Genomic DNA, 25,386 nt, shown 5'->3' with positions numbered 1-25,386 from the left:
TAGAGATAGTGTAAGAAATAAAATATAGAATCCCAGGTACTGTGTCACTTACATTCTAATAAGGAGATAAATAAAATGAGCAATTGTCATAATAAATAGGAAACCAGTAATGTGTTACATGGTGAGTGTTATGCAGAATAACATAGGTTAAGAGCAAAGAGAATGCCCTCAGAGAGGGAGATTTATTGCTATATATAGAAAAAACATCTCCCAGTGAGGTGCCACTGGAAAACAGTATTTAAGACCTGTGCATAAACAAAGAAAATGAATGTGCATAAATACAAGCAACAACAACAAAAAAGAAACACACAAAGCAAAAGTTCTGGGCATAAACAAAACCAAAGAATTATTACAGTCATAATCAAGATGAAATATAATGGTGACTTAGACCAACACTATGCCACAGAATTATGATAAACAGTTATGATATACAGATACATTGATAAAAACAATAAAAATGACAGAATTTAGTGACACCGATTATGAGCGGCATAAGCAATAATTTAAGAAAATAATCCTAAAATCTTAGTAGAGGCTGGTACTTAGGGAATGAATGCTGAAGTTGCCCTCTGTGTGTCTCCAGAGCTCTGTCTGTCTGAACTCCAAAATCCCCCTCTTGAGATGGCTGATCTCTGCCTTGTTTTCCAGCTCCTCTCCACTAAGACCTGTCTGCAGGCAGTCAGCTGGGAAATTGTTGGGCACACCTAGTTTGCTCTCTGCCCTCACTTATCTGTGTCCTGTGCTCCTTGCTGAAATGCCATTTCCTACATTTTATCCAGTTTGGCACTTTTTCAGGATGGCCAGAAGCAGAAGTTTTCTATTCTCTTTCATAATTGAAGCAGTTAGTGGAGGCTGTTCCTTATAAAGCCTCTTCCTCTTGGAGAGTGATGAGAACCAGCATAGTTGAAGTTGGGTGAGGGGAAAAAAGACAGCCCAGAGATATATTAGAAATAAAAATTGTCCAAGGATTTGGGTATGCTTTCATTCCATGTTTAGGGGAATCCCAGTCACCACATGAGAATTTGCTGCAGTCTCATCCTTAATTCTTAAAATGATAAACATAAGAAAAGCACCCATTTTCCCCCAGGATTGCAGAGCATCGGCATAGGCATCACAGAGTACTCCTGTGAAGTGAGCCTACTGGCTTCCTCTTCGCGCTTTGCACACACTTTTCTTGGCAAGCACAGTCCTTGCAGTGAGGCTGATGAATTACATTCTGAGCAGCAAGCAGTCTCAGCACCACAGCACTGGTATGATGGACCATGGGCTGAAGATAAATGACTAAGGAATAGATCCAATTTATTCACTGGCTTTTCCCATATAACTTCCCGCCAAGATCCTTTTCAGGGCAAATGCAAAGCTGAAACAGATGCCAGAAACTCACTAAGCTCCTGAATACTGGCTCTTTTCTCTGCATATATGTGTTTTTATAGAGCCACATGGCTAAATGCAGATCTCATCTATCCCTGTGTTTTCAAGTTCATCTGTCCAACATCTCTTCTCCCTTTCGGGATTTCGTTTCCAATTAGTCCTGAAACAAATGTGGTTTGCTATACTTTAAACAGAGAGATGTTGGGCCTCCCCGTTGGCGCAGTGGGTTGAGCGCAGGCTGGAAGCTGTCCATAGACTCTGCAGCGCAGGTTCAATTCCCAGCCGGCCAGGGAAATACCCACATGGTGCAGCAGACCTCTCCTGTCTCACCCGCTGCTCACCTCAGCGGTGTATTTCAGTCAGTCTGCCTGTTCTGCTTCCCGCTGTCTCTGGTGAATCCTCTCACCCTCCCGAGCCTCTAGCCTATACCGCAGCTCTTGTATAAAAATAAATAAATCTTTAAAAAATGTAAGCTGACAATATTAAAAATAAATAGTGAGATTTTTCACCAATTGTTGTGTTGTTTTATTATGCATTCCCTACATTTAATTCATCTTTTTACCAACATTCAATTGTCAGAAGTATAGTAGAAGTCACTGAGGGACTGATCTTTTTTAGGTTCTGAGTATTTGAGCTGGGAAAAGAGGAGAAAGGAAAGCTAACTATGCCACTGAAGGGATTTTTACTCTTTAGCAGACTCACTACTTGGGATTGTGCATAGGTATCTCAATCAGCCATCTTGTGATATAACTGTTACAGTTAAATTAACAGATAAATGACAGACTCAGAAAGGTCAAGATCTATGTCTTTGTTTCTTTTATTCAGTTCTGTAAATTTACAAATCAATCCCTTATATTCTCCTCTTTTGTAAATTTATTTTATAAAATCAGAGATTTACAGTTTGATTTTATTATTATATATTATTATTATTTAAATATCTTCTAAGTCCATGTTTATTATACATTTATATGATATATTGGAGAACAGACCAGGTGGATTTATTGAAATATACTGCTAAAAGGAGCAAAGTGCGACTCAGGAGAACGCTATCACAATTATCAATTCGGAAATATAAAACATGGCTAAATACAATCATCCCCACTCATATCCTCTCTTTTGCCTAACCAATACTAATAATTTTCAGTTTTATGTTGCTTATATTCAAATATAAACGTTTACATTTTGTTGACATTTCAATGACATTATGTTCTTCAACTTGCTTTGGTAAATTTGAAACTAAATCTCTGATCTTCTAACATAATATGCTGACTTTTTGAATTGCTACATGCTATCTCATTGTATGGTGTAGTTTTATTTCTTATGGCACTCTATTACTAGTGATATATTGAATAGAATATAATTTTGATGTTATAAATAATATTGCAGTTGACACTCATATAGATACATCTGTTTTTACATGTACAGCTGTAGTATTCATTTTCATCCTCTCTTTGGCTCTTCGGCTCTTCTCCCCTTTCCATTTAAAAGACAGTAGTTTAATTAGCAAATGCTTTGGTCACTAGCTGTGCCAGGTTGACCTCAGACTTGTTCCGGCATTTAAATGAACCCCTTCTCATTCCAGCAGTTTTATGCTGACTGATATTGCCAGTCAGGCATCAAATTCCTGATTCACAGCCATTCAGCTCTTAAAAATATTGGGTGTTCCAGCATTCATATTGTCAGAATAGGGGCATAGAATTATAGAAATAAAAGATTGAAATGACCTGTTAGGTCAACTGTTCTATACACCTGCCAGCACAAGATTGTTCCTTACAATATACATTATTAATGGGATGAACTGGAATATATTTTATAGAATCACTCCTTCCACTTGAACAAAAAGGGCAGCGGTCTTCTATGAGAATAGGGATCCAGCCAAATTAATGATTTCAGAGTCATGTAAAGGATAGGGAGAGTGCCTTATTATAATCCTAACAGATTTATGCTGAACAGTGTCATTTTGCCTAATTTAAAATGTTATAAATCAGTAGAACTCCTACCATTCATTCAGGACACCATTTTATTATTACAGGCTAATTACCAACAGAACAAAAGATTCCATCTCCAAAGTAAATTTGCCAATAAGCTTCACAGTGGAAGGTGTGATGGCTGAGGGAATGGACCATATTCTGATTTCAAAAACAGTAAGTTTTGAGGAATGTTGTCAAAATCAAGATGTGACCCTGGCCAATCACAAATATGCTGTTTGGTATAACACAGATTTTGTAAAAGTTAGGCAAGAAACTAGTTTTTGGCACAGTGCCTGGTACATACTCAACAATTTTTTTTTCCTCATCCTATTTATTCACCCTCCTTACCACCTACATTCATGTTAAATTCCCTCCCTTTCTAATTAAGTCCTAGCCATTCATTCACTTATTAAAAATGTAATGAGTTCAGGGCCTCCCTGGTGGTGCAAGGGATTAAGGCACAACCTATGAAGCTATCCGCAGTTACTGCAGCACGAGTTCCATCCCCAACCAGGGAGCAACCCACATGGTGCAGCTGACCTCTTCTTCCTTGCCCGTTGCTCCCCTCAGCAGTTTATTTGATCAGTCTGCCTGTTCTGTTCCCCACTCTGTCTCTGGTGAATCCTCTCACCAACCACACCTCTGGCCTGTACCCAGTTCTTGTATGCATAAATAAATAAATCTTTAAAAAAAATGTAATGAGTTCACACTCTATTCTAAACATTGTGGTAGGCAACACTGGTACAGCAAATGGAGACAGGGAATAAAAGATGATTGTCTTAACCTTTTGGAGATTATAATCTGGTTGGGAAGTGCATTATTAGTCAGTAACACACAGATAATTGAAAAATGCCAACTATGGCAGAGAAAAGTAAAACTTAGTATGAAAATCCAGGGGATGATACCTAATCTGTAGAGTTGGAGTAAGACTCCTGAATGTTGAATCTATGAGTTTGCAGGGTGGAGAAGAGAGGATTGCCCTGAGCTTTCCGTGTAGAGGGAAAACATTGTTTTGGGAAAAACTATTTTGTTGTGAGGGTTGTTTGGCATGTATAAAAAGGTGACATGGCTGATGAGGAGAAAGTAAGGAGGTAAGTCTGGGTGGACAGAACAGTGAGCCATGGAATTAGAACAGGTTGGATAGAAGCAAGATGGAGTAGGGGAACCAGCTGACATATTGGTACAATATTCTGGTTAAGAGATCATGAATGCTTGTATCAGCAAATAGAAGTAATAAAATATTGTTACAGAAATAAAAATTTGTCACTTGGCAAACATCCAGAATGTTCAAAATAGTGTTACAGTTTTGACATTCAAAACTGTAATAGATCTTTTTATCCTACGCGTCCTAAACATGTTTAAGCCTAACTTGAAGATTATATTGGGAATAAAAATACTTACAAATTTAATGTTAGAAAAACTCCATGAATTCACAGAAAACTATTATTAATAAGCTTGTTGAAAGGTAATACAACAGGAAAAGTGACATTTTTGGTATCATCTCTTTCCCCACCTTTAAAAACTTTTGTTTATGTTACTCTCTTAACATCAGTTAACAATAGAGGTTGATGACTGAGAATGGAAAAGAATTTACTGATACAGCAAATCCATGAACTTTAAAAGATACAAAGATTGTATCCAGTTACTTTTCAGAACTCTCCATGTAGTTGCCCTCCCTCTCCTGTTCATTAAAAATTTGTGAATTGAAGTATTCTAGTTTGATAATGTTAGAATTTTGACTCTTGATAGATATAAAAGAGACAGTCTAATTTTGCATGAAAAGGAATCTTGGGTCAACAAAGCTTCATGGTTAGTTGTCCGCTAGATACAAGAGTTGTATCCTGAGTGATTATTTATGTTCATGTCTTCCATAATTGTATTCAGCCACTTTAAGGGCAAGATGTTTATCTTATTCACATTTGTAATTCTACAACTTAGTAGTTAGTAAACCAAAGGCAACAAGTAAATACTTCAGGAATAAATGAAGTAATTAACCATAATTGTTTGCTTCTCTACGTTAAATCATTACTTTTGTATCACCATTGCTAACCTTTGGCAATTTATAAATACACAGGAAACTTAATAGATTAATTGATATTATACAGCCCTCATTTTATAGATAAGGGTATAGAGATAAGAAAATATAATTTATAAACCAGATATGACTGCTGTTCAGGAAATGTAGTTATTAAGTTTGAAAAAAAAAGAATTGTGGAATGTAAAAGTACAAGCATTATCATTATGTACCCATTTAATAATTCACTGATTACAACAAAGTGCATAAGGTCATTATTGTATTATTGAAATACACTCCAGTGTTAACCTCATATGTTAACATTTCACATACTAAGAAATGGATTGTTAATTCTGTGGAGCTCCTACTTCATTGTCCTTCATGTTCTTAGACAGTCTATTATTTTGACCTTTAGTTTTGTTCTTTGGTTTCATCACAAGATGGTGCCAGTGTGTCTCTGTCATCACAGAATAAGATTAGCAAATAATCTGCCTGTACTTGCATTGGTGTTTGGAAGCAGGTCTACTGAATTTCAAACATCTTCACATTTTCTTGTTTTAAAATTCCAGTATCTCCACTCAGCAACCAGTAAACATTTCTTAGCGTTGTCATCAAAGTTCAAGTAATTCTATATCTAAACCACATGTCCACATATGACTTCTGTTTGCAATGAGACTCATCCATCTCTGGGAATATGTACAGAGTACATACACTCAGCATTATAGCATTTTTCTTGTTTGGCACATTTGCGCTTTTTACCAGTGACTTCTATGTTTCTTACTACAAAGTCATCTCTCAATTTCCACAATCCAGTGGAAGATCTAATTTCTATCATGTTCTTCTCACTCAAATTTATGGAATCTTAAACAATTTCAAACCTCAGAGGACTAATTGGTCACTGCTCATCTATTTCCTTTGAGAACGCCGTTGTTGTATTTGACAAGTCCAATTGCCTGCTGCATCTGTGCCTTCCTTGGGTGTGGTAATTGTAAAGCTTGGGAGTGCTGGCTCTTTCAGTCTTCCATGCATAGTATGTGACTATTCATTGAGATGCTGCCACATTTTCAGCAAACTGGCAAATCCTCAAAGGGCACACCCTACACACACACACACATACACATGTGCACACTTCTCCCAGATTAATGGTATCTCATTTTTGTAAAGATATACCATTTCTCTTCTAGTACTATTCTTTCTAATGGATTTAAGAATTTGGAAACAAAAGTCAAGAAGTCTACAGGCAGTCTGGCTCCTGACAGCAGAAGAAAAAGAGAGAAAGCTGAAGAACAAAACTGAAGATGCATGAAAAAAACCCAGAAAAATCTATATCAGAAAATTATCTTGACAAATATGCATAGAAAGTCATTCAGTAGCTGTAGACATCTTGCTTTATCTCCTCAACTGTTTTGCTCCATCAGTAAGCTTTGCTGGAATTGCTAAAACAACAAAAACAAACAAACAAAAACAAAAAACAAAAACTTAACCAATGTCTGTAGATGGGGGAGTTTACAAATATCCTGAATCAATGAATTAAGTAACTAAGTTTATGATAAATAAATTAATTGCATAGTGCCATAATCCCAAAAGTATATAATGCAGCCATGAATTAATTGTCAATTAATTGGAATATGCATAGTTTTCCACTAGTCTGAGTTACTGTTTGTTTTTTATTCATATAATATGCCATTTTCTGGGAGAAACATCTGGATATTCCCTGCAAAAGTGCCACTAATAATCTTGATTAACTTGAGAAGCATTAGTTAGTGAATATTTTAAGGAAAGCTCTTTGGTGAAAGATTCCACTAACATTTCTCCCACACCAAATGTGCACGTGTGTGTTATTCATGTTAATGAATTTGATCCAAAATAAAACAGAACAAAATAAGCAAATAAAAAATGCCCCCCCTTTGGTAAAAGACCTGAGGACTGTTGAATTAAACATTAAAATACTTTTAGATGTCAAACTCTAGCTACCAAATCATTTTATACCCCAGAATATGCCAGACTGAAAAAAAGGTTTAAAATGGTTATGGATCATGTCCTGAAGGTGAACAGTAAAATGCTGAATACATCCACAGTTCCTGTAACTAAGCAGCTTTGTAAAGTAGAAGAAAAACAACGCAAGTACTTTATTATCCTGTATTTTCAGGATGATCATCCTATCAACTTCAGTGACTGAAATTTCTCTACCCTGTCTCTCATCAGCTTCTCACAGTTGTTGTATTACCTTTTTTCTCTGTGATTTCAAGAGCTATAGAATACCAAGATATTCAGCACATTCTAGTTTTTCAACTTTTTATCATAGTATAGTTTCCCCTTCATATCCTCTTCTTCTCTGCTAAAGAATATTGAATAATTGAGTTTGTTTTACCCATATTGTTTTCTCTCTTGCTGTCCTCTTTCATATTTAATATTTATTTCATTCACCGCTATGCCCATTTTTGAAGAATTATTAGTATCATATAGAGAGCTGAGGGGGAAATGAGATGTTCTAACTTTTGTTCAATCATTCATCTGTTCTTTTATCCATGACATATTTATTTAATGGCAATTATGAGCAAGGCCCTGCATATAAAGACATGAGATTCATTCCCAGCACTTCAAGAAAACTGATGGAAATAAAAAGCAAGTCAGATTTGGAAGGATCTCAAAGGTTTTCTAGGTTAGCAACTTCAGGGACAGGCACATCAGAATTGTTTCTGAAGATTTTTAAAAGTCAAAATCATGGATTCTATGCTTCAAGATACTCAATGAGTACTAAATGAGTTTGGTGCAACTTAGATGACTTTGAAATTTTGAAAGAGCAGGGAAGAACTTGTTTGTTTGTTTGTCCAAATTAGGTTTAGTAAAGTAAGAGTACATTTACATCTTTGTATCTGTTCCTAAAAGTGAAAGGTTCTACCCTCTACAACTATATACTTTCACATCCATTCCCCCCTACCACCAGTGTCCCAACAATCCTGCACCAAGTTCCAATTGGCTCCTTCATCCTCAGAGACAAGTATTGGGGAGCCAGAAAGGGATATTTGCATCTAGGTGGGATTCTTGATATGAGATAAGAACTCAGATTTCATACAATTTATTTTTTAAATATTCTCATGATTCTTGTGAAGGATTAAGAATACTTAGAGTAATGCTAGGCATACGTTAATTATTCATTATTAAAATAAGTTCAGTAGCTGAGAAAACATTTTCTACTAGAATTTGACTAGAATACCCCTAAGGCAGGGAGGGGATGGTGACAAGAATTCTTCAAATTACAGCAACAGATACTGAAAATTTTCATTTCCTTTTTTCATGGAAAGAGGATATTTGCCCTTGAAAACAATTTAGTCACTAGGACATAAATTCAAATTATGATATGTCTGTAAGTCAAATAAGTCTATAACCTATATGAAAGGATTTATTTCCCCAAGAAATTTATTAGTGAACATTTACACATATACAATGTGTCATGCATGCATCCCCAAGCACTTGACCATTATTGAGGATTAGTCAGCTATTTATTGTTTGAAATCTTATATGTTTATATATTTCATTGAATTTGAGGAGTATGTGCTACCATTAACTAATGTGAGTACACTGAGTTTTTTCATATTTCTTCAATATGCATAAAATGTCACTGTGATATTTGTAATCTACATTGAAATTATTCTGAACCGATTTAGAAAAGAAGCCAAATTATATGAAATATATTTCCCTCTTGACTCACTGTTTGCATTATTTTATCCTTAATTATAGCCAGAAAGGTACTTGTTAAATATTTTGTGGACATTAATTCAACCATGAAACTTTGTGATTGTGACTTTCTCCACATTTCCCTATATTTTTCTATATATTTTTTGAAAATTGTATTGCTTTCAAGTGCAAAAATGCAAACCTGTATAGGGTAAATGAATTCCCAAATGTTAAGTTGCACATAATGCTAATTAGAGTCTTTTACAGAGAGAAATGTTCTATCTTATACTCCAGAACCATTGACTATTCAACCTTACCCAGTGCCAAGGAAAATTTCAATGGAGTCAGCTGATTGTCTCTAAATTCTTCACCAAGATAAAGTACGAATATCTCACAAACCAAGAACCTAACTTTAATAATACATCAGTTAGTTATTACAACAGTAATGTGATGTAATGGATGATCTCAAAATTGTGATGGGTATCTCACCTGTGGTTGTCCAGGTCAACTAACATCACCTCTATCCCCTAATGCAAGTCAGCTCCATATTTATCTTCCTTTCCAGGATGGATGGACTGAAGTCTTAGGATGACAGAACCTGATAGGACAAGTCATAATTCCTAAGCATATTTCAAGCATTGACTAAGCATTGACTCAAGCAGAAGCTTTGGCTGTTTCAGTTTCTGTAGAAGTCCTACAGCTTGTTGCTCTAGAAACCTTCACATTCTCTTGAAAACTCCTTGTCCTCTAATTCTCGAAGATTTCTCTGATAGAAATGCATTTTCCCTTGCTGATCTCCTGCAGCAAGTACTGTCTTAGCCATTTAAAAGAAAATGTTTTATAACCTTTCCTGCAAGACAAGGTCTTTCAATGTATAATTTTCTCTCAAGTTTGAAAATACCTTGAAAGCATATATTAGTGACTTTTCTCACTTTTCCCCACATATATGTGTTCATTAAAGAGTCTTAAATAACTTCTTATTTCAGGGAAACTATGAGAGGGTAATGATTTTTGGAATCAGTCTGTTGCAGTTTGAATTCTGTTTACCACCAGACTATATAAGGATAGATATATAGTGTACATTATATGTGAGCTTTATCACCTGGTAGTTTCTTTTTTATCAGTTCCATGCCAACTGCAATCAATAAGGTGTTCTCATCAGTGTAGCTATTCAAGGACCTGGAATGATGGAAGATCCATACCTACACATGGTTTTACCATGGCAGATAAAAGGATCATAGCAAATAGTTCATGCTCCTAACTCACTTTCCCAACTGGAAGCTCTGGCATATGGCATATGCTCATATTTCATTAGTGAGAGCAAGTGAGGTATCACTTAGAAAGGAGATGAATAGTACAAACCTATATATTCCCAGAGACAGAATAAAGCCCTATAAAGGAGATACTATAGAATAACTTCTAAAGCCAAAATGCTGGAAAATAGCAGAGTTGGAATTTCAGTCCCTGTTTCTCAGAAATGAGAACTAGTTTTTAATCACAGCATTCTGCTACCATCCTCTGTAGAATAGTACAAAGTAGATGCGTACAAACACGGATTGGCACAGATATTAGAGTAACAGAGTAGGATATTAAATTTTATTTTAAACATTCAATAATAGCAAAATTCCATTGGGAGATAGGAATTTTTTGGGAGATAGGAATTTTTCCACATGCCAGGATTTGTTAGTATTGCCTGTCCCTGGAGTACTTAGAAAGGGATAAACCCTCAAAATGGGTTATTCAAGGAGTCAGCTCTAAGGACCAGGATATACAAAACCTAGACACACGGAGCAGGCACTGGACATGAGAACTCCAAATAAATGATGAGTGTCTGAGTGAATGAGCAGAATTCTTAAGAAGCTCAAGAAACCCCACACAGAATGCATACCAAGAAAACCATACCTAGGTACACAGCAAACCAGCAAGAGACAAATACAAATAGAAAATCTTGAAATAAGCCTGAGAATAGAATTTTAAAAGGAAGAATATGACTAATGGTTGACTTTTTGTTACAGGTGAAATTGTACTCCCCAAAATTAATATATTAAAGTCCTAAACCCTAGTACTTCAGTATAAATATTTATAATAGACCAAATTTTGAATAGCTTTAGATTTACCAAAGAACAAAACTGAGAACATAGTACAGAGTTCCCATGTACCCCACACCTAAAAAAAAAAAAAAAAAAAAAACACTATTCTCTAGTCTCTTCCCCAATTGCATTTTTCTGGTTGCAATAAGGAGTTTTGTAATGTAAAAATTAAGTAACAATATATACAAAAACCTAAAAGTGTTTTCTTCTCTCAGCTGTGGGTGGGTCAAACAATCTTCAAATTGTTAAATATGTCATGTATGTACTATATAAATATATGTTAAATATGCTATATGCAAATATACCACTGATAAACCCATCATATATGGTATCCCCATTATCATTTGAAATCTTAACTAAACTTAAGAAACAGTTATACAAGTCCAAAATACCAATTTCTTCAGGAGAAATATAACTTTTAGAATAAATGGAATGTTTGTATTCATATAGCAAGGTTTTTTTTTTTTTTCAGTTATCTGGCTGAAACTATCATCAATACAGAATTGCCAATACCAAATTAGATAAGGGGAATTCATACATCATGTGTAATAGCATCAAGATCATAATTTCAGCTTCCAAGGGAAATTCCCTCACTCATGGATGAAGGTTTCCAAAGTCCGTTGGTTACCACTGTTTAAATCCTAGAATAGTCACAAAATATATTTTTTTTGAGATGTGATACGTTTTTTACTTTTTTATAGATTTATTTATTTATACAAGCAATAGGGTACAGGCCGGAGTCGTGGGAGGGTAAGAGAATTCACCAGAGACAGAGCAGGGAGCAGAGCAGGCAGAAGGACCAAAGTACACTGCTGAGGGGAGCAGGAAATGAAGCAGGAGAGGTCTGCCACACCTTGTGGGAATCTCCCTGGCTGGCTAGGAATCGAAAGGGCGCTGCAGAGGCTGCTGACAGCTTCACAGCTCTGTGCTCAACCTCCTACGCCACCAGGGAGGCCCTCAATAGTCACTAAATATTTTGTTATCCTTTGGCTAAGACTCTCACAGGGCAGGGATGAATGGGTACTGCCACCTCCTTCTTCTGTGATTCTTCTTTTCTGTGTAAAAACAGTCTTCCTTATAAAATTCTCTTTTGTTACCAAGTTTCCAAGAACTCAGAGACTTTAATTTTACATTTCATACCTGTGGACTATAATGTTGTTTATAGCTGTTTTTTTTTTTTTTAATTTAACTTTCTAAAGAAAATAACTTTCTATTATATCCAAACTTATCAGGATAATCTCATGTATGTTAATTGCAATAATAATGATGAGATAGAACCAGATCTAAAAAGTACTTTAGAATTGCTTCCTGGGACTTTTTGTGGCAATAGTTGGAGTAATATTTATTATTTCTCTCCAATAAAGAAATGTGTATTATCTTTAAGGTTGTTTCTAGGGACTTTTCAAGATGGTTTCCCAAACTCAGTGAGAGCATCATATACATGTCTTAGTTTTTAAAATAACTTGGCATATGAGTCAGAAATAACACAAAGGAGAGTATGTTAGGATAATGGAGAGAGAGGGAAATAGTTTCTAATTTTTCAAATATTTTGTCCATTTTCTAAATGTATCCTGGCTAAAATATTCAAAAAAATCTCATTTTTTTCCTGCATACGTGTGTGTGTGCGCATGTGTGTGTGTTTACCTGCTCCAAATTAACTATAAGATTATGAAGGCAAAAGATGATAGGAATCATGTCCTCAAGCACCTGCAAGACTATTTTTTTTTTATAATTGGTTGTTTGGGGAAACAGGGAGAGGGTAGAGCTTTCTTCTGCAAAGAGGAAAATATTTTCACTAAATTCCTCTCTTTATTCCAGGAAATTCCTACTCTTTATGGGCAGATCATTCTTTACATTTATTTTTTCCCTTTAAGTCCAATTTTGCCTTCCTTTTTAGGTGAAAATACTGATTATTCTTCTCTCACATAAAAGTAAGTGACATTATGGAGTCAAGAGAAGTTGATAGGAAAGGGGGAAAAAAAAAAGGAAAACGTCTATTATTTGCAAGCACTTCACTTGCACTTTTGTTTCTTAACAATGAACTCTAATTGCATCTAACCTAACATTCGAAATTATGACAAACTCTGGGTAACTTGGGCAATTTGGGTTTCATCTATGTTATTGAATTAACTGCTAATGTGACAAGCCATTTTTCGTAATGATAAATATGACAGCATAACACCCCATTTAGTATTCTCAAATGATTTTTCATTGCCCCATGATAATTCCTGCACCTTTCACCAGCACCCCTAATCTTTTGAACCTATACTTCATCTTTTACATTCTAAATATAGAAAAATATTTTTACATTTACTTTGTCCACTGTCAACCTTAGATTTTGTACATGATTTTCCCTCTTCCCTATAAAAACCTCCTCCTATAAACATAGGGGTGCAGGTGCCCTTTGGAATTAATGTTTCTGTGTCTTTTGGGTAAATACCTAGGAGCTAAGCTATGCAAACAACCCAAATGCCCAAAAATAGATGACTGGATCAAGAAGATGTGGTACATATACACAATGGAATATTACTCAGCAATCAAAAAAGATAAACACATGCAGTTTGCAGCAACAGGGATGGAGCTAGAAGGGATCATGCTCAGTGAAATAAGTCAGAAAGAAAAAGAAAAATATCAGATGGTCTCACTCATAGCAGGAATTTAGAAAACCTAAATAAGGGACCAGTAAAAAGACTAATTCATACAAAGTAAAAATCAAAATCAACAAGCAACAATAAACCATAGACACACTTGGGGGGGGTGGGCGGTGGAGGGGCAGGGAGAAGAAGGATTAGGATCAAAATAAGGGGGGGTGTAATTGTGTGGGGAGTATAACCAAAATTAAAATGCATACATTGTGCAAAAATGAAAAATGATGTAAGAATTATATAAAATAAAATATATATATATATATAAAACCCTCCTCCTAGGGTCCCCTCTGGTGGTGCAGGTTGTTGAGCAACATGCTATGAAGCTGTCTACAGCCTCTGCAGCGCCCTTTGGCCAGCCAGGGAGATTACCACATGGAGCAGCAGACCTCTCCTGTCTCGCCTGCTGCTCTCCTCAGCAGTGTATTTCATTGGTCTGCATGTTCTGTTCCCCGTTCTATCTCTGGTGAATGCTCTCACCGCCCCCACCCCCCGCTGCACTTCTGGCCAGCACCCCAGCTCTTGTATGCATAAATAAATAAATCTTAAAAAAAATTATGGGGCCTCCCCGGTGGCACAGTGGATGGAGCACAGCACTGTGGAGCTGTCCCCAACCTCTGTAGCACAGTTCCATTCCCGGCTGGCCAAGGAGATTCCCACATGGTGTGGCAGATCTCTCCTGTCTCACCCGCTGCTCCCCTCAGCAGTGTATTTCATCAGTCTGCCTGTTCTGCTCCCCTTTCTATCTCTGGTGAATGCTCTCACCCTCCTGTGCATCTGGCCTGTACCCCAGTTCTTGTATAAATAAATAAATAAATAAATCTTTAAAAAAATAAAAACCTCCTCCTAGCTCTTTTGAATTATTCATACTCAGTCCTTTCTGGTCTAAATCTAATAATGACCTTCTGTAATAGAAATTAGTAGAAAATGTTCCTGTATATCACCAAAACATTAAATCCCAGTGTTTAAAAGACTGAGTTATAGTAGCCTGTGTGCTAATAAATTTATCTTACCAGATTTAAATTCTTTGTTGCTCTATATCTGGGACCTAGAAAAATAAGAAGAAATGATTCCATAATTACAATATATCTCAATGTCATATCCAGTTTTGGGAAAATTGCAATTCTCAGTTTCTATGATGAATTTATACTGCAATTATGTGTGTGTCGAATAGCTTAAGGAGGAAAAAAGCCACTGCCAGAAATATTTAGTTTGAAACAACAGTGCTGTCCTAATGTGTATGTTATGGTTATGACCTCTTTTTCTGCCTTTAAAAACATTTTATTTGAGGAAAATCACATATGAAAATTCAAAATAGACAAACCAGAAGTGGGGAAAGTTGGGGTATAATTAGAAACAATGTGCATTTGACCTTACTAAGAGATTTCTGAAAACCTTACCTGTAAACCTGTGTACTAAGCTTTGTGCAGGATCAAGTAATAGAGGAAAAACATAGACCCCAATTAATCACTCTAGTTGAGTTTAATGGAAGGAAAACATTACTTATTAGAGTGATTAATACTATCAATTTTTTGTTCAGGTGAACACTGCTTAAAATTTCATATTAGGGTTGGTACAACTCTATGTCCATATAACCCTTAATCCATTCTGTTATTTGTGGCTCTTATTTGGATGGCTTCATTATCTAACATTTGTTCTTACTTGCAATAAAAGCTCTTTAGACACAGTGAAAGTGTGTGCTTGTGTGTATTTACAATTTTGTCAGATTTCAAGTGCATTGATACAAATAAAAGGAAATTCTCTAAGTGTTCAATATTGAACCTGTTTTTTCCCTAACATTTGATATTAAAGATACCCTTCTGTACATTTACTTAGCTGCAAATTCTTCAGACAAATGGTTTACCTATAGCTCTTGACCTTGTCACCCCATTTGAAATAAACCTTCATCTTAGGTAATTAGAAAAATGTATAGAACATTGAAACATTAATTTTATCTCTAAATTATAAAAGAATTAATCATAAATAGTTACAATGCTGATATTCAATGACATACAGAATCATATCTCAGCACATATATTTTATAACTGATCTTGAGATATAACCAGAAGTGATTTATAACCAAGTGAAGGCTGTAAGGTAGTCGTCATTCTCTCCAGTGTCATATTCAATCTCTTTTCTTTCCACTTGCACACTCCTAAAGCATTGCCCTTATCCTACATGTCACCAAACTTCTAAATCTTTTGTCTTGCCCAATCTGCATTTTTAGTTTGTTTAGTTTCTCAAAAGGACTATGGTGATTTATTTTATATTAAAATATCTATATCATTTTCCCACATTCTGGCAATGTGCAGTTTTATGTGTAAAGAACCCATTGTAGACTATCCGGGAAATACAAGGATAAAAAAGAAGACATACCATACCATTACAGACATACCATTATGTCTGTCAGACTTTTCCCCTATGTACTTATTTTGTAATGTTACTTTTAAACCATTCTTTAAATAGTAAGTATATCATATGAATATTTCTCTTTTTAGCAAGTATACTTAAATTCATGATTTTTAATGGTTGCGTAGTAATTTACCCTATGGACTTATCACATTTTATTTAGCAATTCCCTTATCATAGGCCTTTCATATTGATCCAAATTTTCAATAAGAGTATAATTGTACAAATTTTTGTTTTTATTTGAAGTTTTAAAAATATATTCCAATAAATGAAATTACTAAATCACACTATGTAAATTTATAATACAGTTTGTAAATCCTTTATCCTAAATTTGATGGTAATAGACATTGCTATTATTTTTATAATTGATTGCCCAACTCAATACATCCTTTCCTATAAAAATAGGACACGGGCCTTCCTAGTGGCCTATTGGTTAAGTCTCAGCACTATCACCACAATCACCATGCAGCCTGAATTTGATCCCCTGCCAGGGAGCTAACCCACATGGCACAGCAGACCTCTCCTGTCTCACCCACTGCTCCCCTCAGCAGTATATTTTAATAAATACACCTGCTCTGCTCCCCATTCTGTCTCTGGTGAACTCTTTCACCCCCCCACACTTCTGGCCTACACCTCAATTCTTCTATGCCATGATAAATAAAATTTTTTAAAATATTTATTTATTTTATGTATACGAGAGGTGGGGTACAGGCCAGAGGTGAGGGGGGTAAGAGGATTCACCAGAGACAGAGCTGGGAACAGAACAGATTGATTGAAGTACACTACTGAGGGGAGCAGCGGGCAAATCAGGAGAGATCTGCTGTGCCATGTGGGTTGCTCCCTGACTGCCCGGAGATCAAACTTGTGCCACAGAGGCTGTGGACAGCTTCATAGGATGCGCCCTAACCCCTTGCACCACCAGGGAGGCCTAATAAATAACATCTTTTAAAAAAATTAGATATAAATTAATTTTACTTACCTAAATATGAAAATGTATATCCTAAGTATTGTGTCACTTTTATAAATCATATAATTTTTCCTGTAGTTTTTTGTTTATATCTTCAAACAGACCTCAATTGGAGTTTTAGTGAATTAAATTAAGTCTTTATATATAGATAATACTGTGTTAGATAGTACTGTGTAATGTGTTAGAATACCTACATCAACTAAGCATTATTTTCTTCCTTGCATGCGCTCCATTAATCCATTATAGTGTCATATCTTTTACAGCAGCTGTCCCAATAATGCCCTTTATAACAGAAGATTTCAGTGCAGAGCCATGTGTTACATTCACTTGATTTGTCTTTACTCAAATCTGGAACATTCTTTAAGCTTTCTTTGACTCTCTTCACTTTTTATACTTTTGAAGATTGGGAGACATTTATTTTGTAGATTGCTCCTCAACTTGGTTTTGCCTAATTACTCTTCATGAATATTTCAGGTGATTCATCTTGGGCAGAAAAATACCACAGAAACATTAATGCATTCCTTAAACATGTCCTGTATTGCATATTAGATAGCATTTAATTTCAAAGTGTTTAACTAGTGGTGATACTAGCTTGATTACTGCATTAAAGTTATTGGCTAGATTTCTCCAAGGTATCTCCGGGTTTTGAACACTATTATCTTGGCATAAAAAATTCTTTGAGGGGCTCCCCTGGTGGCGCAGTGGTTGAGCACTGGGCTGCGAAGCTGCCTGCAGCCTCTGCAGCACCAGTTTGATTCCTTGCCTCCAGCGAGGGTCCCACATGGCGCGACAGACCTCTCCTGTCATGCCCGGTGCTCCCCTCAGCTGTGTATTTTGTCAGTCGGCCTGTTCTGTTCCTTGCTCTGGCTCTGGTGAATTCTCTCACCCTCCCACACTTCTGACTGTACCCGGTGCATGTTTAAATAGATAGATAGATAGATAGATAGATAGATAGATAGATAGATAGATAGATAGATAGATAGATAGATAGATCTTTAAAAAAAATTCTTTGAGTTTCATCTTGTGTACTCTTTGCCCCACTATGGAAATCAACTCTTTTCCAAAGAGTCCTGGTTCATTTTAGGAATGGCATTGAGAAAATCTAGAAGCCTGCAGGCAAACTATAAATCTGAGGTATATAACAGAGGAGGGAGAGGGAAGAGCACAAGGGACTATGGTGATGGTTCATGGTGATGTGGTGCTGGGAGACTTAGGGGGCTATACCTGAGGGGAGAAATCAAAAACTGTATGAAAATGAACAACAAAGTAAGAACATTTAAAAGTTTAATAAAAAAAAATCAAACCTGATACACAGAATAAAAAGAAAATCTGGAAATTGTATTTGTTGACTGCTATTAAGGTGTAATTGCTCCAGTTTTTCTAATATAACAGAGCTAGAATATATATTTTTTATATCTGCATCTGTATCTACAGCTACCTGTTGATATCATTTTTCCATTAAAAACCGTTTGTTCATTTTGATTCAGTCAACACATATGGTGCATTCCAGTTTTTTCTCTCTATATAATTGTCACATTTTTCTCTAACAAAGAGGAAACTGCCTCCATGTGCCTCAATATATTGACTTAGTTGATCAAGTCGATGTTAATAATAATCCTCACCCACTACCACTCAGATACCATACGTGGGGCTACCATTGCTTTTCCTGATGGTTGCCTTCCTCATTCTGCCTGAATTTCAGCATCATTTACTGCCTAACAACTGTCTCCTCTTCACCATACTTAGCCTCCCATACCCCAAGTTGGGTCATCATTGTCACTGTCATGCATGGAAATCTTTTTGATCCCACTTGAGCCCTAATATTCTGTATGTATGTATCCACTTCCCATCCTCCACTCCTAACTCACTCATTCTACTTCAATTCTGGCATGCCCTGTTAAATTGCCAAAGCCCAGCAGCCCGCATAGCAGATGGGGGCTCGCTTTGTTAATGTCAAGTAATTTCTGTGACTTACCCAAGATATATATATATATATATATATATATATATATATCTTATATATATGTATATCACACATACACACACACGTATATACACACATATACATGTGTGTATAATTATGTGTATGCATGCATGTATATGTGTTTGTATATATGTGTGTATATATATAATATATATATATATTAATATAATATATATTATATATATATAATATATATATATATATATTCTTCCCCATTTCAATATTGGTATCCCAGGATGCAGGGCTTTTGTCAAGGATGCACATGGAGAGAGCCTTCTGGAGCATGATTCATTCATCTTATTCCCATGTTTGGTCTCTATCTCAACAATGGCCTTAATTATCACCTTCATTTTGAAATACAGTTCCTCTTAAGAAGGTTAGAAGAAACCTCTAGGCTGCATATTTGAGGCTCATGTTCAAAATTAGAGTTGTATTTGCAGCCTAGGACAGGTAATGTTGATCTATAGTTTGGATATGTTTTCTGACACACTGATTTGATGAACTGGTTCAAATCAAGAATGTTAAGGGATTTTTCATTTTAGAATTAGGATAGTAAGTAGCTAAGAACTCAACCTTGGAGTTATTCTGCTGAAATTCAGTCCTGGGCTCTTTCATACAAGCTTGATGAACCCATTAACTCCTGTGTACTTCTGTCTTCCTATCTATAATTGTAGATATCATTACTACATATCTCATAAAATTGCTGTGAAGCTTAAATGATCTGATACATATAAATGCATTTAGAAAAAGTACAAAATGACAAGTACAAAAATGATAAGCATCAAAAATGTCTTGGTATTATCATTTTGTTAGCTGCAAAGTAGTTAATTTTTCCTAGATAAACCCGTTAGTGCTTTAATGCTTCCATGGTTATTTTATTACAGTTTTCTATTTAATTACCATTGATCTATTTATAGAAAGGTTATTGCTTTATTACCTACTCAACAGTATCCCAAGAAGACTTTGTGATTAACAAAGATGAAGTTAAGTTCTTTCCAAATAACATATGCTCTTGTTGACCCTACATACCTTGTGCAGTGACATCTAAGGAACAGATTCACATAAGATGCCTAATAATTATTTAAAAAATTCATTTGATTAAATACATGATAAAAGAAGAAAATTTTTTTTCTTAAATTTTTACAATATCATCACTAAAAATAAAAAAGAAGACTTGCATTTGCCTCTCCCTGCTAGGACTTTATAAAAAATTCTTTCGGTGTCATGTCCTGAAGTCAAACTAAAATGAAAATATTTGAAGGTCTAGGTAGGATACCATGAATTAAAAGTGACTGTGGTCAATGGTCCAACATTCTCTTGAGATTTATTAGAGTATTTTCTAAAATGTCCTTCTAGAATTGTTGAATCTATACCTAGGGACTAGAAAGAAATATATTTCTTATGTGTCTAATATACACAAAGGAAAAACAATAAAATGTTTTTTGAATAAGTTTTTGCTTTTGAGATCTGTTTGTCAAAGTAAAAATTAATTTTTAGGGCCTTCCTGGTGGTGCAGGTAGTTGAGCGCTGCTCTGTGAAGCTGTCCTCAGCCTCTGCAGCGCGGGTTTGATTCCCTGCCTGTCAGGGAGGTACCCATATTGTGTGGCAGACCACTCCTGTCTTGTCTGCTGCTCCCCTCAGCATTGTTTTTGGTCCATCTGCCCATTCTGCTCCCCACTCTGTCTCTGGTGAATTTTCTCACCCTCCTGAGCCTCTGGCCTGTACCCTAATTCTTGTATAAATGAAATAAATCTTAAAAAAAAAAACATAAAAAATTCACAAATTAATTCTTTAAATATATATTCTTAGAAAAACAAACTGAAACAAAAGCTTACAAAACATGTAAACTCAGAGATTTATTATTAGGTATTCTAATGTTATCCAGGCATGTTGGTAGCAATAATTTTGAAACTCTAGAGACCAAAGGAAACTACATCTTGGATAATTTAACATGGGAACATGCATTTCAAACACAGCTTTATTTTAAAGTGCAGTTTTCTGTTCTATTTATAAATCTTTCATCATATCCTTTGACATTTAGCCTAATCCCTTTTAGGATATTCCATTATAATATTCTAAAATTTTCCATTCAGTAGACCGTGGTGCATATTTTGATTAATATTTTATTTTCAAGCATAAACAGTATTACAGAATTGGATTTTGAATTTATTTGGGATCATATTCAGAAATTCTAACACTAACTGTAGATTCTTAGTCATTATATATTGACAGCACCTAGATTCCTTCTCATATAATACCCTTTAATTAGGTGTCTTGAATTGATGTTAAAATTCATTAATTATTTTGTGTGGCAAAAATCTTTGTAAATGTACAAGCAAAGGTGTGATCAACAAAGGAAAATTCACTCCATTTTGCTGAAGAAAATTAGAATATTCTCAAGTTCAGAAAATCTCATTAGTCATAGTAAAATAATAAATACAGATGGGAATCACGTAGTTGTGCCAGACAGGGTGTTGAAAATAATTAATATACCTTAAAAGTAAAGAACTTTTATAAATAAATATAAAAATAATATTCTTATAATGCCAAATGTATTAAAATAGTTATTTAATTCACAGATGAATCAATTTACATACTTAGTGGCTTTAAAGGGAAATGTAAATCAATTTTAGAGAATCAGTAATTCCAGCTGCAAAAAACAAAATAATTTGTACCCTCTATATTAAATTCTTAAAATATGACAGGCCTCACACTAAATCTAATATCATAGAAGATGTAAGAGGCGTCATTGTAAAATTTGCTTTATTGTTGATAAGACTGGGACAGTAAGAGTGCAGTTATATTGTTCAAAGTACTTAGTTGGAAAATCGAGGCCTGACCAACTTTAATCCACAATGTTCTCAACAACTTTGCTGCAGAAATCTAACTTAGCTGTATGATGAAACTCCTTAAAAATATTTATCTAGCAAATGAGGTCCTCCCTGGTGGCACAGGGGTTGAGCGCTGGGTTGCAAAGCTGCCCGCAGCCTCTGCAGCGCCGGTTCGATCCCGGCTACTCCCCGGCCACCGGAGGAGGGTCCCACATGGCATATCAGACCTCTCCTGCCGCCTGCTGCTCCCCTCAGCAGTGTACTTCGGTCCTTCTGCCTGCTCTGTTCCCCGCTCTGGCTCTGGTGAATTCTCTCACCCTCCTGTGCTTCTGACTGTACCCAGTGCTTGTATAAATAAATAATAAATAAATAAATAAATCTTAAAAAAATATATTTATCTAGCAAATGAGTAAAGAATAAGAATTGATAGTGTTCACAATTGGCAAAAAAATATAGATATAGTCCTACTTGTATTCTATGATGTGAAATTAAAAGTGATAAAAATTTTGGGGAGGTCAATTTGAGGAAAATATACAAAATGTTTTCAAGGGTGATTTCACTGATTAATAGTTATCTCTGTATTTAAACATTAAGTTATATTACCATTAAAGAATAGTCTAGTATTATACCCACCATATTGTCTATTAAAATAAAAAATTTAAAACAAATAAAATCCAAAAGTTAAGTACTTAAGTGTGTCATTATGATATAGATTACATTCAATTAACACTGTTAATCTGGTCAAATTTGTGTTTTAGAAAATATTTAATTTTCTAAAATAAATGTTTAATAAACATTAAACATTTTCACAAAAATGTGTAATATGTTTCTGAAAGGGCCTCCCTGGTAGCTGAAGGGGTTAAGAAGCAACCTATGAAGCTATACTCAGGCAGTGCTGCATGAGTTGCATCCCTAGACAGGGAAAAACCCACATGGCACAGCAGACCACTCCTGGCTTGCCTACTGTTCTCCTCAGCAGTGTATTTCAGTCAATCTGCTTGTTCTATTCCCCACCCTGTCTCTGGTGAATTCTCTAACCCCCCACATCTCTGGCCTGTTCCCCAGTTCTCGTATGCATAAATAAATCTAAAAAACTTAAAAAAAGTTTAAGAAAAAATGTATTCATACATACACAAGTCATTTATAATGAAAACATTAGAACACTGTACCCTCAATGTTAATTATGGTTATCCCTGATCAATAACAGTGTGAATGATTTTTACTTATTTTTCTGTACCTTTCTATATCTGCCAAATTTTCAAACATTTGAAAAACACTATTCTTTAAATTCTTTAAAAAAATCAACTAGGATTTACTTAGTTATACTAATATCTGAATTAAAATTTTGTACATATTCATTCACAAAAGCTTTTTAAATTATGTAGGATAAAGAGCTTTTTACTTTTCTTCATAATGTACTAAACCTACCTTTAAAAAAATAATTTCTCAAGATAGTGCAAAAATTATTAATCAGTACTGATGGGGCATGCTCCCTAGACTTAGGATGTCATGCATCCACAGTGAGCTCAGCTTGCTTATGCATCTATGTGTTTCCTGCTTAGGATGTAGGAGTAAACCCCTATGTAGTACAGATATCAGAAATTTTAAATTGTTTGTTGTTATATCAGCTAATGAAAACCATTGGTACTAAATAGATTAGCATCTTCAAATTCCTAGTTGTTTGGTCCTTACTCCCAAACCTTCTTGTGTTCTTTCTTCCTTGAAGTAGTGTTGGGTGTATATAATGATTCATAAAAATTTATGGTGTCAGTTTAAATAGTACCATGATTTTTTTTTTCATTTGTTTGGATGACTTTTGGTACCTGTTTGAAATTATATAGGTATCTCTGAAAGTGTTTGTAATTTTGAAAATGCTTCCTGACCTTTCAATCATGACTGTGATACTATCTAGGGGAAAGTGTCAAGAGAGGATATTCCAAGTATCAAACAGGAAGTTCTGTTCCTCTTAAAATTTATGTCTCCATCTCATGAATCAATAATGTACAAAGATGAAGGCTTCTGTTGCTCCAGAACCATCTCAGATTTGGAGATTGTTCTCAATCCAGTAGTATTCAAAGCAAACATCCTATCAGAACACCTCTGTACTGTAACTATAGGATTTGTTTGGCTCAGCCTGTACTGTAGTCTGGTTTGGAGAGATGCAATGTCTTGATCACGGATGGAAAGCCTAGCAGCGTTTCCAAGTAAATTCATAGAAGGTTTTCCAAGAGCTGCTTTATTCCCTGTGTTTGCAAATATTTTTTAATGTATTTGCTATCTTGGAGCAAGTCTATAAAAGCATTATTTGCTAAAATAACATATTTAGATAGCACTATTCTAAAAGTACCTATGTATTTACGAAATGATTTTATTATAACAGCAAAATGAAGTAAATAGAATAATATAGTATTTGCCTTTCAGTTACAAGAAAGTTTTAAAAATTTCGGTACAGTGAGCAAAGGATGCAATAAAAAGTTGTATCTGTGAGCTATTCTAGTAGATAGCCATGTCACGGTGCCATTTGAGGGGCATTATGTTGAGTTTTTGCTTCAAGATTTCTCTTCTAATAAAAGGGGCTTCCAGCATTGCCTATAGATTTATGCTGCACATTTACAATGGTCAATTTTATATATGCAAATTATATTTAAATAAAACGGTGTTTATTTAAAAAACTAACCAAATCACGCCTCATTATACCTTTGTGTATTTTTTAGTAAATATGTGTTTGAGAAGAAACAGTGCATTAGAGAACATAAATTGACAATTCACTTGTTTTAAACAGAAAAGACCCAATGCCATTTATGGGTGAGAAATCCTTCTGGGAAAGCTGTGGATCCATTTGTGTTGTTTTCGCTTTTCACCTGGGGCCAATCTTGCTCTGCAAGGACATGCTGCTTTCCAGTATAAATTAGTTTCTCACACTGCTACATGCCACCAAGAGTGAAAACTCTTGATTTATAACTTTTCTGAGCAGCTGTGGCGGCTATGTTATTCAATATTAAGCCCACAGTCAATCATACATAATAAAAGTGAAGCCTATATAACTCATTGAGATACACTGAGAGTCAACTCCTTGTAAGGTGACAGTGCTTACAAACAACTAAATGACTGTCATTTTTGAATAGCCCTATATCATAAAATTTATATTTTACTTTAATATAAAGGCAATGCAGCTACTTTGCAATTTTTACAAAATTATAAGATTGGTGAGTAAAGGGCCTTTTTCAAATAGGCAATTTAAAGGTTAAGTCATAACAATTTTGGGGGAAAAATGCATAGTGAAGAACACACAGGTCAGACTTCTATATTAGCAGAGGAAAATGAATGAGAAGAGAGAAAAAGGTCATATGATAGTGAGCCAATTAAATTGAGCTTATTTCTAATTCTAAAGTACTTGTATACTTTCTCCTCTCAGGTGTAGTCCCTG

The 25,386-nt window shown here is 35.2% G+C and overlaps 1 long non-coding RNA gene across 9 annotated transcripts in view; it reads left to right on the top strand.

Moving 5' to 3' along the window:
* Positions 1 to 25,386, top strand: part of LOC119239975 (uncharacterized) — a 192,804-nt gene that overhangs the window by 119,316 nt on the left and 48,102 nt on the right. For 8 of the 9 annotated variants that reach the window (XR_008551089.1, XR_008551092.1, XR_008551091.1 and 5 more), the window contains one exon: positions 3,404 to 3,515. This is a non-coding gene — a long non-coding RNA (uncharacterized LOC119239975). Of the gene's footprint in view, positions 1 to 3,403; positions 3,516 to 6,539; positions 7,531 to 25,386 lie in introns of those variants that run through there. The other variant, XR_005124051.2, reaches the window with a different exon arrangement.

The sequence above is a fragment of the Talpa occidentalis genome, unplaced genomic scaffold (genome assembly GCF_014898055.3).
Source record: "Talpa occidentalis isolate TD23 unplaced genomic scaffold, MPIMG_talOcc4v2.1 talOcc4.12, whole genome shotgun sequence".
NCBI classification, from domain to species: Eukaryota; Metazoa; Chordata; class Mammalia; order Eulipotyphla; family Talpidae; genus Talpa; species Talpa occidentalis.
The sequence above is the reverse complement of the archived record's forward strand: the minus strand, read 5'-3'. Positions and strand labels throughout refer to the sequence as shown.